The sequence below is a fragment of the Perognathus longimembris genome, chromosome 3, assembly GCF_023159225.1.
Source record: "Perognathus longimembris pacificus isolate PPM17 chromosome 3, ASM2315922v1, whole genome shotgun sequence".
Lineage (NCBI taxonomy): Eukaryota > Metazoa > Chordata > Mammalia > Rodentia > Heteromyidae > Perognathus > Perognathus longimembris.
Genome location: NC_063163.1, coordinates 45,854,092 through 45,869,475, shown reverse-complemented (window position 1 = coordinate 45,869,475; position 15,384 = coordinate 45,854,092). Strand labels below are relative to the sequence as shown.

The following is a 15,384-nucleotide window of genomic DNA, read 5'->3' as shown; positions in this document are numbered from 1 at the left end:
GAGGTTTTGTTTTGTTTTCTTTTTGGCCATTCCTGAGTGCTTGGAACTCTGGGCCTGAGCGCTCTCCCTGGCTTCTTTTTGCTCAAGGCTTAGCACTTTACCACTTGAGCTACAGTTTTTGTTTTGTTTTTGTGTTGGTCCTAGGGCTTAAACTCTGAGCTTTTGTGCTCAAGTCTATGCTCTACCACTTGAGCCATAGCTCAACTTCCAGCTTTTTGGTGGCTAACTAGAGAGAAGAGTCTCAGATTCTCACAGACTTTCCTCCCTGGGTTGGCTTTGAACCGAAGTACTAAGATTCATCCTCCTGAACCACAGACATCAAGTTAGTTTTGATTTTTTTGGTGGTGGAGTTTTGAGCTATGGGCCTTATGTTTACTTAGGGACGAGCACAATCTCTCTGAGCCATGCTTTTTGTCCTGTTTTTCACTGGTTATTTTTAGGCTAAGGCCTTCCTATGTGTGTCTGTCCCACAGTCTATTTCCTTGGGTTCCCTTTTATAACTGGAATCACAGGTGACACGTCCATGGAGATGGACTTTCTCTCCAGGTTGGTCTAACACCAAGATCCTTCCAATCTCAGCCTCCCTTGTAGCTTAGTTTGACAGGCATGGGCCACTGTGCCTAGCTGTGAGTGAAGAAGAGGTTCTTGGGCATTTTTCTGCTTAGGTTGGCTTTGAACCATGGTCCTCCTGTTCTTTTTCTTTCTTTCTTTCTTGCCAGTCCTGGGGCTTGGTTTCAGGGCCTGAGAACTGTCCTTGAGCTTGTTTTTGCTCAAGGCTAGCACTCTACCACTTGAACCACAGTGCCACTTTCAGCTTTTTCTGTTTAATGGTGCTAAGGAATCAAACCCAGGGCTTTTCATGTATGTTAGGCAAGCACTCTACCAGTAGGCCACATTCCCAGCCCTGATCCTCCTATTCTTAGCCACTTAAGTGCTAGGATTACAGGTGTGAGTAGGTGGGTGGCTAATTAACAGTTTTTACCCAAGGAGTTAATATTCTGTCTTTACTAAGGGATAATTTTTGTTAGGATGTCTCTGTAACTATTTGAAGTTATATACTAATATATATGTTCTTGACCCTGATTAGGGCACAGGGCAACTTATAAAGAATTGGTAATAATCTTAATTTTCTTAAAGAGTTACTTCTAAAAATTTTTTCCTTAATGAATTATTCAGATTTGGGGTTGTTAAAATATATTTTAGATTAATGTAGCAAAAATTCCCTCTGAGATGTATAATAACTGTGTATAAAAGTAGTGGTCTTGGTGGGTGCCAATGACTCATTCCTGTAATCCTAGCTACTTAGGCTGAGATCTGAGGTTTAAAGCCAGCTGGAGCAGGAAAGTCCATGAGACTCTTATCTCCAATTAACCACCCGAAAACCTGAAGTAGTGCTATGGCTCAAGTGGTAGAGTGCTAGCCTTGAGCTGAAGAGTTCTGGGACATCTCCCAGGCCCAGAGTTCAAGCCCTGTGACCTTAAAAAAAAAAGGTGTGTGTGTGTGTATGTATGTGTGTGTGTATGTGTGTGTGTATGTGTGTGTGTGTCTGTCTGTCTATATATATGCACATATAGGTATATAGTATATATTATGTTACATATATTCTAGGTACTGGGAACACAACAGGTCGATTCTTTTTGCCTTTATAGAAGTCTTACTGTCTTTTAAGGACAGGCAAGTAAATAAGCATTTGTAGTTTGTTAAATCTCATGGCAGAGGGCTGGGGATATGGCCTAGTGGCAAGAGTGCCTGCCTCATATACATGAGGCCCTGGGTTTGGTTCCCCAGCACCACATATACAGAAAATGGCCAGAAGTGGCGCTGTGGCTCAAGTGGTAGAGTGCTAGCCTTGAGCAAAAAGAAGCCAGGGACAGTGCTCAGGCCCTGAGTCCAAGGCCCAGGACTGGCCAAAAAAAAATAAAAATAAAAATAAAAATCTCATGGCAGAAAGAAACTGAAGGTTCTGATAGAGCATAAAGAAAAGAGTTTTGAGGGGAGAGTAAGGAAATCATCCATGACATTTCAGAAAGAGGAAAAACATGTCAGAGTATAAAGATATGACAAAAGTGCAGTAGAATATAAAATGTTTGACCGGAGTATGAAAATTAAAGCTAAGAGTAGGTACTTGAATTTGGGAAGAGGGCAGGAGATTTTGCCCTAGGAGCCTCATCTGTTAATATTTGCAGTGGAAGTATTAAATATTTAAGCAGATACCTCACAAGTTTTCATTTTATTCATGTTGTACTGCCAGCCAAATGATTGAGGAGGGATTGAGTGAAGTATAGAAAATTTAAAAGTAAGAATTAGCAAACTGCATGTAACAATCTGGGAAAAACATGGAGTGTTCCAGAACCAAGCCTGTGCTAGACAGGAAGGCTGAAATCTAAGAGTTTGGGTAAGCATGCAAGGCAGGTTTCTCATAAATGTCATGCTAGGTAGGAGAGCAAAAATAAGAAAATATTGTGAGGCACCATCCTTGGCTCATGCCTGTATTGTTATATGAGGAGACTGAGATCCAGCCAGATCACAGTTTGAACCCAGCCCATGCAAGAAAGTTATGAGACTCTTATCTCCAATTAAAAGTATTAAAAGACCTGAAAAAGTAGAGCTGTGGTTAAAGTAGAGCTAGCCTTTAGCAAAAAACCTCAGAGACAGCGAATGCCCAGATCCTGAGTTGTGTTCAAGTTCCTAGGACAGGCACCAGAAGAAAATATTTCTTAGTGGTTCTGACCCTGTGGTCCATGCTTGGGCTTTAAGGGTGTCCTGAGAATTTCTTAATATCACACATAAGCATATGGTTTTTTGTTTTGCCATTCCTGGGCTTTGAACTCAGTGCCTGAGCACTGTCCCTGGCTTCTTTTTTTTTTTTTTTTTTTTCACTTAAGGCTAGCACTCTGCCACTTGAGCCACAGCGCCACTTCTGGCTGTTTCCTATATATGTGGTGCTGGGGAATCGAACCCAGGGCTTCATGTATATGAGGCAAGCACTCTTGCCACTAGGCCGTGTTCCCAGCCCGCATATGGTTTTATTATCACTGTGCATGAATATTTTTCTGTAGAGGGCCATAGCTAGATTCCTTCCTCCCTTCCTCCCTCCCTCCGTCCCTGAATTTGGGGTACTCTTGCCTTAACTTCTCAAGTGCAGAAATTACAAGTTAGGGCTACCATTCCTGGTGCCCAAAGACTTTGTCTTTTTCTTGTCTTTTAACATTTTAGGAGAGAATTTTGTATTTAAAAGCAGAAATGCGCTGAATTTATCTCTGGATTCTGATAAATTACAGTTTTTGTTTTGAAGTAGATCTTATGTAATATCCCATTAATTTATCAGTTTAAAATATCTTAAGGAACATTTAATGCAAACATTTAAAATTATTTACTTTGGGCTTAAAAGGTGGATGAAAGTGGTAGAATGCCTGCCTAGTAGGTTTGAGGCACTGAGTTTAAACTGCAGTACTGTTAGAAACTAAACCAAATAAGAAAAGAAGTTGCTTATATCAAGCATTAATACTGACATTTAGCAAAATGCTTGAACAAATGTTGATGTGTCGGCGCGAAAGTGTGTGTGTGTGTGTGTGTGTGTGTGTGTGTGTGTGTGCACGTGTGTCTCACATTCTTCTTAGTCTTAGGATCTTTTGTTAAACTCAGTCTGGATATTTTATGCCCCTCTTAGTCAAATTATAGCTTGAGAGAAGCAAAGTGTTAAGTATCTGGTGTTCTGAGGGGCACGTATGCGTGTAAGCATTAGGCTAATAGTTATTTATAAATAATTTTTAAAGTAATTAGCTTTATTTCTATAGTTACTTTATTTAATTTCCACTCTGCTTTCTTTTCAGATGTAAGAATACAGTAGATTTTAAGTTTTTTAGATTTGTGTATTAGGAGTAAACTTTACCACCATTAGAACTGTTTTGAAACTGGTTTTTATATATCAAAGCAAGGCCATTTTGATCTAGACAAGGCTGTTTTGGTATATTTTTCCCCACGCTCTGCCTTTTCAGATTGAATTACTGATCTTTCCCCTTTGTTTTGTTTGTTGTGGTTTTGATGTTTTTTTTCCTTTCAGCTAAAGGAGCAGCCCAGTGGTTTTCAAGAAGTGCCAAAGTGCACTGACTGTCTCATGATGACTGGTGCCTCAGGGAGGGTCGTGATTCCTGGATACAGGATCGACCTGATCCTGGATGTCACTTCAAGCAGTCAGATCGTGGGGAAAAGCCTTGTCTAATGGCTAGCCTTCCTCAAAAGTCTGTTGCTAGTCATCTCGGAGGGCCTCAGAAAAAGCCTTAAAGGTGAGCAGAGTAGAGTGTAGTTCTCTCTGGGGACTGTGACTATTTGTCGGAGAATCTGATTAAACAGAATGACAACCTTCACCTGATAAATCCAGGTTCATTGGGTAAATTAATTTTAAGCTTATAAATTTGTTGATAATCAGACCCCAGCTTTTAAGTTTATAGAAACTACCATTCTAAGCCTAAGATCTATTATTCGGAGAGGAATATTTCCTGGCCTCTTTAGAACCTTAGTTTAGTATTCTCTTAAACAGATGAAGCCTTGCAATTATAGTATATAGGAACACTTTGGTTATAAAATTACATTATTTGTTAGCTACATACAATTAGATTTAAAAAAGATTCCATAATAAAGAATTTTTAGTTTATATACTTACATTTGACTGGTCATGATAAAAATTAGATTTAAAAAATATATTAAACATAGTGGCTGCTGGGCATAGTGGTACACTCTGCAATCCTAACACTTAGGAGGCCAACCTGGGATATAGCAAGACCCTGTTTCAAAACAAAATTATAGCTACCTTTTAAGTAGTATGCATTTTTGTGTGGCTCATATTTTATTGCATTCAGCTTGGATAATATTAGTATTTCCTGCATCATTTGATAACAGTTTTAGCACCATAAAAAGATTCTTGAGCTGTCTTGAGCATTTCAATTTAGAGAAGTTTATTCTGTGTTATTTTTCTGTGATTTGAAACACAGAGCTCAGATACTCTTTGATAGCCTTAATTGTAAATTTAATTGGACTTATAACTTGTCCTAATATCTAGGTTTTGTTTAAAATTTTAGTTTAGTTTCCTTTATTTTTATTTTTGCCAGTCCTGGGGCTTGAACTCAGGGCCTGAGCACTGTTCCTGCCTTCTTTTTGCTCAAGGCTAGCACTCTACCACTTGAGCCACAGCACCACTTCTGGCTTTTTCTATATATGTGGTGCTGAGGAATCGAACTCAGGGCTTCATGTATACGAGGTGAGCACTTTGCCACTAGACCATATTCCCAGCCCCTAGTTTCCTTTATTAAATAAGAAAAATAATATGGGGCATGTGCCATCCATCACCTACGTGTATATCTTTTTTGTTGGTTTTTTTTTTTTTTTTTTTTTGCCAGTCCTGGGGCTTAAACTCAGGGCCTGAGCACTGTCCCTGGCTTCTTTTTGCTCAAGGCTAGCACTCTACCACTTGAGCCACAGTACCGCCTCTGGCTTTTTCTATATATGTGGTGCTGAGGAATCGAACCCAGGGCTTCATGTATACGAGGTGAACACTTTACCACTAGGCCATATTCCCTGCCCCCTGTGTATATCTTTTTTTTAAATTTAGAAATTAGATATATCTGGGCTAGAGGTATAGTTTAGTTGTGGTCTTACTGATAGAATTCTAGAGTCAGCAAGGCCGTGGATTCAACCCCTACTACTGAAAAAAAAATTGTGTGTGTGTGTGTGTGTGTGTGTGTGTGTGTGTAAATGTATATACATACATGTAACTCATGAAAGGGAAGCTGGCAGTAGGTCAGCTTTTTTTGTTTTTGCCAGTCCTGGGGCTTGAACTCGGGGCCTGAGCACTATTCCTGGCTTCTTTTTACTCAAGGCTACTCTACCACTTGAACTTGAACCACAGCACCACTTCTGGCCTTTTCTATATATGTGGTGCTGAGTAATTGAACCCAGGGTTTCATGTTTGTGAGGTAAGCACTCTACTACTAGGCCATATTCTCAGCCCATATGCCAGCTTAAAAAAAAAAAGTAGTGTACAAAGGGATTTATGTCAACATATATCATGTAGTACTTTGAAATCTAGCCAGTAAGGCCTATGAGGATGAGAAGTGTTGAGTGCTGGAACAACAATATTTGAAGGCACATTCACCAGGCCTCCAGTACATACTTTACTCCTAGAAAGGAAACTGACAGCATATGTTCCATTTTGCTCCTCGCTTGTCTTTACTAAACATATGTAACATGAACACAGCAAATATATATGTGTGCATATAATACATTACTAATTATATAATTATTTTCTATTAATGTTAAGAATATTTACAACAGGAATTTAAAAAGATGAGATGAAAAAAGATTCTAAAAGTTACTAGATTTCTACCTGAACATAAATAGTGTAAATAGTGATATAGTAATAGTAAATAGAGATGCTTACTAGAAGTTGACATTTTCTTTAAAGAACCAGATAGTGAGCATTTTTGGCATTTTAGCCCACATGATCTATTAGAATTCCTCAACTCTGCTCTTACCAGACAGAGCAACTATAAGCAATATGTTAAATAAATGAATATGGCTATCTATATTCAATAAAACTTTTGATTTACTGAAGATAGGCTGTGGATTGGTTGCTTGGTAGGCTGCAGTTTGCTGAACCCCGGAATAGCTCTATCTTGGAAACCATTGCCTTACATCTTGGATTTGGGTTGTAGTACTTCTATTATTTCCTATCCATATTAGTTCAGCGTGGACTTTATCTAGTAAAGTGAGCAGAATAGCAATAGTAGTCACAAGTACTCAGTTTAATTTAACAAATACTTAGTTGAACAGTCGTGAAGTTCAAACACAAGTGTAGATACTAGGTCATGAGTTTGGTAAGAGATAGGTAAAGTTACAGCATAGTATAAGAAGTAAAATGAGGCCGGGAATATGGCCTAGTGGCAGGAGTGCTTGTCTCATATACATGAAGCCTTGGGTTCGATTCCCCAGCATCACATATATAGAAAAAGCCAGAAGTGGTGCTGTGGCTCAAGTGGCAGAGTGCTAACCTTGAGCAAAAAGAAGCCAAGGATAGTGTTCAGGCCCTGAGTCCAGTCCCCAGGACTGGCAAAAAAAGAAAAATACTCTGAAGAAGTAAAATGACTAAAGCACAAGCTGTAGGATGGTACAGTTGAGACACTGAAGCAGTCTTTGGGAAATATCTCAAGTTGGATTTTGAAAGATTACTTTTAATTTTTGAGGTAGATGAGCACCTTGGCTTAGACTATTTATTATTGCCTTGTAGATTGATGGGACCCATTGACAAAAGAGTGGTAGAGAGTGATCAGATTTGCATTTTAGAAACATGGCAATAGGGTATAATAAACAAGGAGCAGAATTTTTATGTGTGTATATATCAGTACTGAAGTTTGAACCCTCTGCTTGGCTTCTTTGCTTGTGGCTGGCACTCTACCACTTGAACCACATCTCCAATTCCAGCCTTTTCCTGCTTAGTAGGGGATAAGAACCTCTTGGATTTATCTGCTCAGGTTGGCTCTAAACCAAAATTCTTAGATGTCAGCCTTCTAATTATCTAGAAATGTAGGCAGAGCTTCCAGATCCCAGAAAGCAGTGGGTTTTTGTTTGCAACTCACCTAATTTTTTTCCTTATAAAAGAGACAGTAATTGTTTTACAGATTGATTTCTATTAGATATAAAATACAGAAACTTGAAATACTGTTTAGCAATAAAAAAGAATAAACTGTTGACATGATACAACATGAAAGGAAATCAAGAACATTATATTAGATGTAAAAAACTACTTATGGTGAGGTTCCATAATATGGAATCTCCCCATTAGGTAGGTAGAGTAGTGGTTCCCTGGAGATAAAGTAGGGCCTGACTGAAGTGGGCATGGAGATTTTTTTTTTTAAGTGTTGGAAACTGTTCTAAGATGGCATTGATGATAGTTTTAAGATTCTGTAAGCTTACTAAAACTCATTTTGTTTGGCCCTTAAAAATGGATGAAATTTGTGGTACATAATTAAATCTCAGATTTGTCTTTTACAATTTGATAGAGTAAGACCTTGTTAAAGGAAGGTTTTTTGTTTTTTTTTTTTTTCTTTTCTTTGCCAGTCCTGGGGCTTGGACTCAGGGCCTGAGCACTGTCCCTGGCTTCTTTTTGCTCAAGGCTAGCACTCTACCACTTGAGCCACAGCGCCACTTCTGGCCATTTTCTATATATGTGGTGCTGAGGAATCGAACTGAGGGCTTCATGTATAGGAGGCAAGCACTCTTGCCACTAGGCCATATTCCCAGCCCAGGTATTTCCATGTTAGTAGTTGGTCTTTCCTCTAGCAGATATTTACCTTAATCTATTTTTTTTTTTTTTTTGGCCAGTCCTGGGCCTTGGACTCAGGGCCTGAGCACTGTCCCTGGCTTCTTCCCGCTCAAGGCTAGCACTCTGCCACTTGAGCCGCAGCGCCGCTTCTGGCCGTTTTCTGTATATGTGGTGCTGGGGAATCAAACCTAGGGCTTCGTGTATCCGAGGCAGGCACTCTTGCCACTAGGCTATATCCCCAGCCCACCTTAATCTATTTTTAAACATTTTAAAGTGATGTACAGAGGGGTTACACTTAGATAGCTCCGGTAAAGATTGTTTTTTGGATGATGTCACCCCTTCCCTCTCTTTCTGGTTTTTCTTCCCATCCCCACCCACAAGTTGTGTAGTTCATTTTCAACATAGTGTTTAGTGAATAGCACTGCTGCATTTGTTTGCCCCTTATTCCTCCATTTCTGTTGTTGTTTTCTATTTTGTGTTTTTGGTGGCGATTCTGGGGCTTGAGCACCTGGCAGATCTGGAGACTGGGTGCTGTTGCTGAGCTTTTTGCTCAAAGCTAGTGCTTTACCACTTGACTACAGCTCCACTTCAGAGTCTCATGGTCTCATGGACTTTCCTGCCCTGGCTAGCTTTGAATTGTGATCCTCTGGTCTCAGCCTCCCGAAAAGTTAGGATTACAGGCATGAACCACTGGTACCCATTCTTTTTTTTTTGCCAGTCCTGGGGTTTGGACTCAGGGCCTGAGCACCGTCCCTGGCTTCTTTTTGCTCAAGGAGGCTAACACTCTACCACTTGAGCCACACCACCACTTCTTTTTCTATTTATGTGGTACTGAGGAATGGAACCCAGGGCTTATTGCATACATGGCAAGCATTCTACCACTAAGCCACATTCCCAGCCCTGACTAATAATTTTATATTTTCTTACTAAGTAGGTGTGGTGGGCCTTCTTCAGTGCTTATATTAGATATTAGTGTTTAAAAAGTTTGACATAGCCTAAAGAAAATTTACTTGCATACATCTGTATATACACATACATGTATATGTATAATGTATAAAATTCATTTCGGTAATTTTATTGTAAGGTAGCAGACAATAGGAGTTGGTCAGGTTACTTTTGCTAACTCAAAATTATCACGGTTTTCAAAATGGCAAAATATATTTTTTAGACAAGGTGAAAATTTATCCTTAAAACATGGTCTATAAAAGTTAAGGATAAAAAAAGGATTGAAAAAAAGTTAAGGATAATATATATTGTGGTCCTTTGGCTAACCTTTTTATTTTTATTTTTTCTGGTCCTGAGGCTTGAACTCAGGGCCTGAGCTGCTTTTACTCATGGCTAGGGCTTTACCACTTGATCCACAGTGCCACTTCTGGCTTTTTCTGAGTAGTTCATTGAAGTTTCATGTACTTGTCTCTCTGGGCAGACTTTGAACTGCAATCCTCAGATCTTAGCCTCCAGAATACCTAGGATTACAGGTGTGAGCCACCAGTGCCCAGCTTCTTTGATTTTCTTTTCGTGCTCATTTATCCATAACATGATGTCAAAGTTGCTAACAGCCATTCTGGAGGGACTCTGGCTATACATGATACATCTTTATCTGACCACTACCTCAGCCATCTTGTAGTTATGCAGGTGCCTACTTATTTTAAGACACAGGAGAAGCTTTTGTGAAAATAGAGTCTCTCTTCAGAAGCAATTTAGAAGAGATTGCAGTTTTATAAATAACAGTCCATAGTAAAACCTGAGTTGCATTATCTTCTGAACTTATCTTACTTTAGGGGAGTTACTAATAGAATAGATACTAATTTTCTCAGTGGGAGTAGAGGTAGTCGATTTGAAGCAGTAGATTCTGCATCAAAATTTAACTTGATATATTTTCAAGGAAATATTTACTAAGGGAAGAACTCAGGTATAATGCTTGTGAACTTATAAATTGCCCTCATAATCTTAAGTCAAATAAAGAATGTAATCAAATAGGATGCAGAACAATTGGAAAATGGTTAATTTCATTCAAATAACTATTGAGAGACTATTATGTATCATTTGAGGCAGTGTTTTTTAGAAACAGATTCTGAAGGATTCTTAGCTATGTTGCTTTTATTTCTGACTGCCAAAATACAGGTCAGTTTTTAGTCATTAAGAAAATATGTATAAATTTTATTGTGTTTTTCTTGTTCACAAGGTAGTTTCACATTTCATCTAATTCTCAATTCTGTATGTGAGGAAATTACTAAAGCTGATTCTCACATTAATAGAAAATGCTAGGACTTACTTGATCATGGTTGTTTCCCCCTTTTTCTTCAAGTCCATTGCTCTACATTTTATTGTAGGACTTGAGCAACAAAACTAGCCAATCAACCAATGAAAGAAACAAAATCCAACAATCCACTTTTCTCCCAGCATTCTGCTAAATAAAGGTGCTTAAGGTCAATGGAAATAGTATTTGGAGTTTAGGAACCCACACTCAATCACTTTTTTTTTTTTTTTTTTTTTGCCAGTCCTGTGCCTTGAACTCAGGGCCTGAGCATTGTCCCTGGCTTCTTCCCGTTCAAGGCTAGCACTCTGCCACTTGAGCCACAGCGCCACTTCTGGCCGTTTTCTGTATATGTGGTGCTAGGGAATCGAACCCAGGGCCTCATGTATACAAGGCAAGCACCCTTGCCACTAGGCCATATCCCCAGCCTCACACTCAATCACTTTTAATCAATTGACTTTTAACAAAAGAGACAAGATAGTTAATGAGAAAGGAATAACTTCACAAAATGGTACTGGGAGAACTGATTTGAAAAAATTTCACATTTGAAAGAATGAAGTTGAATCCCTTCCCTGACAATATAGACAAAAAGAAAATAGATTCAAGGCATACAAGTTAGAGCTAAGATTCTAGAATTTACATGTAAATTGTAATGATTTAGTTTTTTTTAGACATGATATCTGAAGCATACCCAAATACCAAAAACTTTTGTGCTTCTAGCAGTAACTCACAGCTGTAATGCTAGCTACTTGAGAGGCAAGAGATTGGGAAGATCATAATAGTTAAAGCCTATCCTGGAGAAAAGTTAGTTTGAGACCCTATCGAGCATGACGGTAAATGCCTGTCATCCCAGTTATCTGAGAAGCATAAATATGACTGTGTAGTCCAGTCACAGCCCTAGTTGGTGGGGGAAGGAGGGGAACAAAACCCCAAAACTAAAAATCATAAGGGTTGGGCATGTGGCTCAAGTGGTAGATAGCAAGTTTTTGAGTTCAACTCTTGATACCACTGAAAGAAAAAACATTATTTATCCTAGTATTCAGAATATATGAAGAACTATTATAACAAACCTACTAGGAAACATTTTTAAATAGTCAAAGTTTTGTTTTTGATTTTTGTCTTTTTTTTGCCTGTTCTGTCTGAGTTGGCTTTGAACCAGGATCTTCACATCTCAGCCTACTGAGTAGCTAGGATTATAGGCATAAGCTACCAGCTCCTTAGTCAACGGTTTTGACTAGACACTTAGTAAAGATTTTTAATAAGCACATCAAAAGGTTCTCTCTCCCACTACTCATTTATGGAAATGCAATTCAAGGTTATAATGAAATTCTACTTACTACTACTACCTACAATAAGAAAGGATACAACAGCAAAGTTGGTAGAATGTAGAGAAACTGGAATGTCACTTGCTCATGAGAAATAATGGAGCTGTTACGTAAAATAGTTTGACATTTTATCGAAAAGCTAGATTTTAGAGGTACCTTCTGGCCTAGTAATTCCACTTCTGGTTATATATCCAAAAAATAATATGAAAGCATGTCAGCACACAAAAAGAATTCTATAAATGTTACCTCAGTGTTATTCATAATAGTCAAAAGGTAGAGGCAGCCCAAATATCTATAACCTGGGTATCCAAACAGTGGATACTGTTTAGTTTTTTAAAAAGAAGAAAAATTGTGACACTTGCTACAAATGGATAAATGTTGAGAATGTAAGTGAAATAAGTCAGACACAACAGGCCAAGTATGAGGGATTCCATTAGTATGACATAGCCAGTATTAGCAAACTTATAATATAGAAGTAAATGGCTGCCAGTGGCTTAGGGTCAGGGGAAGCTGCTCATGCATATGGATTTCCTTTTCAGGATGGTTACATGACTCTACCTCCCTGTGCCTGACCCTAACGGAATGAAACAAATGGAAAAATTTTTATCTTTATTCCCATATAGCCTTTTTCCTTCTCAAGTAATTACCTTTCTTCCTTTTGTAGTAAATTTAGAAATCATTTCAGATAGTGGCTCCATTCCCTAATTCTTTTTATTCTTAACTCTCACAGCCTGTTTATTATTGTATCTTCCTTAATAAAGTCAACAGTTTCTTCAACTTCTTTCCAAATATTCTTATTCATTTATAATTTAATGGTCTTTTGTTAGCAATATTGGGCACTTGTTTTTATAATTCTGGCTTGAACTTTTTTTTTTTTTTGCCAGTCCTGGAGCTTGGACTCGGGGCCTGAGCACTGTCCCTGGCTTCTTTTTGCTCAAGGCTAGCACTTTGCCTCTTGAGCCACAGTGCCACTTTCGGCTTTTCCTGTGTTGTGGTACTGAGGAATGGAACCCAGGGCTTCGTGCATGCAAGGCAAGCACTCTACCGCTAAGCCATATTCCCAGCTCTGGCTTGAACTTTTGATCTTCTGCTTCATCTTCCCAATTACTGGCTTACATGTGACACTATGCCTTGTTTGGACAATCATAAAGCTTCTCTTGATTTACATCTTTCTGACTTTGCTTTGTCTTTTGGTTCTATTTCAATCTCCCTTCCTGACCATTTTGTATCCTACTCTCTAATGTTAATCGTTTGTTACTTTTGTCACTTTCACCTCTACACTCATTGGACTGTCCCACATTCCAATGGATTCATTTATGCATCACTATATATAGATTTCTACATAGAAGCAAGTTCATAAGTTCTTTTTTTTTTTTTTTGCCAGTCCTGGGGCTTGAACTCAGGGCCTGAGCACTGTCCCTGGCTTCTTTTTGCTCAAGGCTAGCACTCTACCACTTGAGCCACAGCGCCACTTCTGGCTTTTTTCTATAGATTTGGTGCTGAGGAATTGATCCCAGGGCTTCATGTATAAGAGATGAGCACTTTACCTCTAGATCATATTCCCAGCCCCAAGTTAATAAGTTTTTCTGTAGTTTTTTTTTTTTTTAAACTATAACTGCTTCTAAGTACTCTACCAACACAAAACTCTCCATTATTCCTGGAGGATAATCACTGTGAGTTACTACTGCCTAGTTTGTAATTCTGCAGTGTTGTTTCTTCCCATATTATGCTCATTTATTTTTTGAAAATACTGGTTAAATCATAAGTATTTAGCTCTACTTTGTTCTGTACACTTCTAGAGTTTAGTTTTTGTTGCCAAGTCTTAATGTGAATTGTGTTACTTATTCGATGCACTTTCACTACTTTCAATTCAGCTCCTGGAGAACAAGGCCTACTTCCTGTGCTATTTTGAACTCTTGGATATAGACAGTTCTCTTTATAAGAATTTATGGAATGGCAAATCAATGAGTACAATCTTCTGAAACGTTCAAATGGAATGTGTTATAGACTGGTTTGAAACTACCAAAGTTATATATGCTTGAATGCTAAGAAATTATTTAAAGACTTAAAAAGTCATTTTAAATAACCTTTGAATTCTTACTCATGATCACTCTCTTTGAGTGCTGTCATATACTCCCCTCCATAGCTTGTTTAATTATCTACAGGCTGGTAACATAGTTGTTTCATTTCAGTTCTGTCTAGCCAATTTTATACTAGATACTTTAACTTGGATGTTCAATAAATGTTTCCAACTTGACATGCTTGAACCCCAGCTTGTAATTTTTCTTGTCGTTATGAGAATAATATATTTGCCTGTGTGTGTGTGTGTGTGTGTGTGTGTGTGTGTGTGTGTGTGTGTGTGTGTGTGTTTCTGGTCCTGGAGCTTAAACTCAGGGCCTGGGCATGTCCTTGTGATTCTTTTCTCAAGGCTAGTGCTCTACCCCTTGTGCCACAGCTCCACTTTTTGCTTTTTGCTGAGTAGTTTATTGGAGATGAGAGTCTCTTGGGCTTTCTTGCCCAGGCTGCCTTTGAACTGCAAACCTCAGGTCTCAGCTTCCTGAGTAGCTAGATTTACAGGCATGAACTACTCCTGCCCGGCTCTAATTCTTTTTCTTTCTTTCTTTCTTTTTTTTTTTTTTTTAAGATTTGTTATGTAGCTCAGGCTGGTCTCTTAACTCAAGATCATTCTGCCTCAGTCCCTCCAGTGCTGGAATTACAGGCCTATACCAGTATACTTAGCTTCCTAGCTATCATCATTCTTGAGTTCTTTTTCTGACCCAGATGTTATCATCTATTACTTAGTCCTATTGCTTTTGCTTTTGCTTTCCTAGTAGCTTCCCCCCTTCCCCCACTTGCTGGTCCTGGGGCTTGAACTAAGGACCTGGGCCTCCTTGTGCTCAAGGCTAACACTCTACCACTTGAGCCATAGCTCTACTTCTGGCTTTTTCTGACTAGTTTATTAGAGATAGAGTCTCATGGGCTATCCGGCCCAGGCTGGCTATGAACCACAATACTCAGATCTCAGCCTCCTGAGTAGATAGGATTAGGACCTGAGTCACCAGTACCTAGCTACTTTCCCTAATACCTTTTAAGTACATTTTATTTAAAAAAATTTTTTAGTCAGTAATTTGTGCAAATAATTTTTAAAAAATATACGAGGCTTATAAATAGAATAATAACATAATTTGAAAGTTAAAATAATTTAAAATGGACACTTAACTTCCCATCTTCCCATTGTAATGTAGAAAAATTTGATTAGTAGTTTTTTTTCTTCCTCAGTACTAGAGATGGAATCAAAAGCCTCAGACTTTTCTAGGCAAGTGTTAGTATTTGAATCATGCTCCCAATCCTTTATTTCATTGTTAGTGTTTCTAAGAAAACCAAGTATCACTAGTTCATATCTGCAATCTTCCTCAGAATAATAAGGTACTTGTCCATATGCTTAAACATAGAAAGTAATTTATTAGCTTCCTTGTTCCCTTTTC

General features: G+C 38.5%; 1 protein-coding gene across 5 annotated transcripts in view; it reads left to right on the top strand.

Annotated features, from left to right (window-relative positions):
* Ints6 (integrator complex subunit 6) overlaps positions 1-15,384 on the top strand; it is a 79,484-nt gene that overhangs the window by 25,501 nt on the left and 38,599 nt on the right. The window contains exon 1 of one of the 5 annotated variants that reach the window (XM_048341436.1): positions 4,159-4,286. The exons of the other annotated variants lie outside the window; for them this stretch is intronic. The gene's annotated coding sequence lies outside the window, so the exon portion shown is untranslated. Of the gene's footprint in view, positions 1-4,158; positions 4,287-15,384 lie in introns of those variants that run through there. 5 annotated transcript variants of the gene reach the window in all.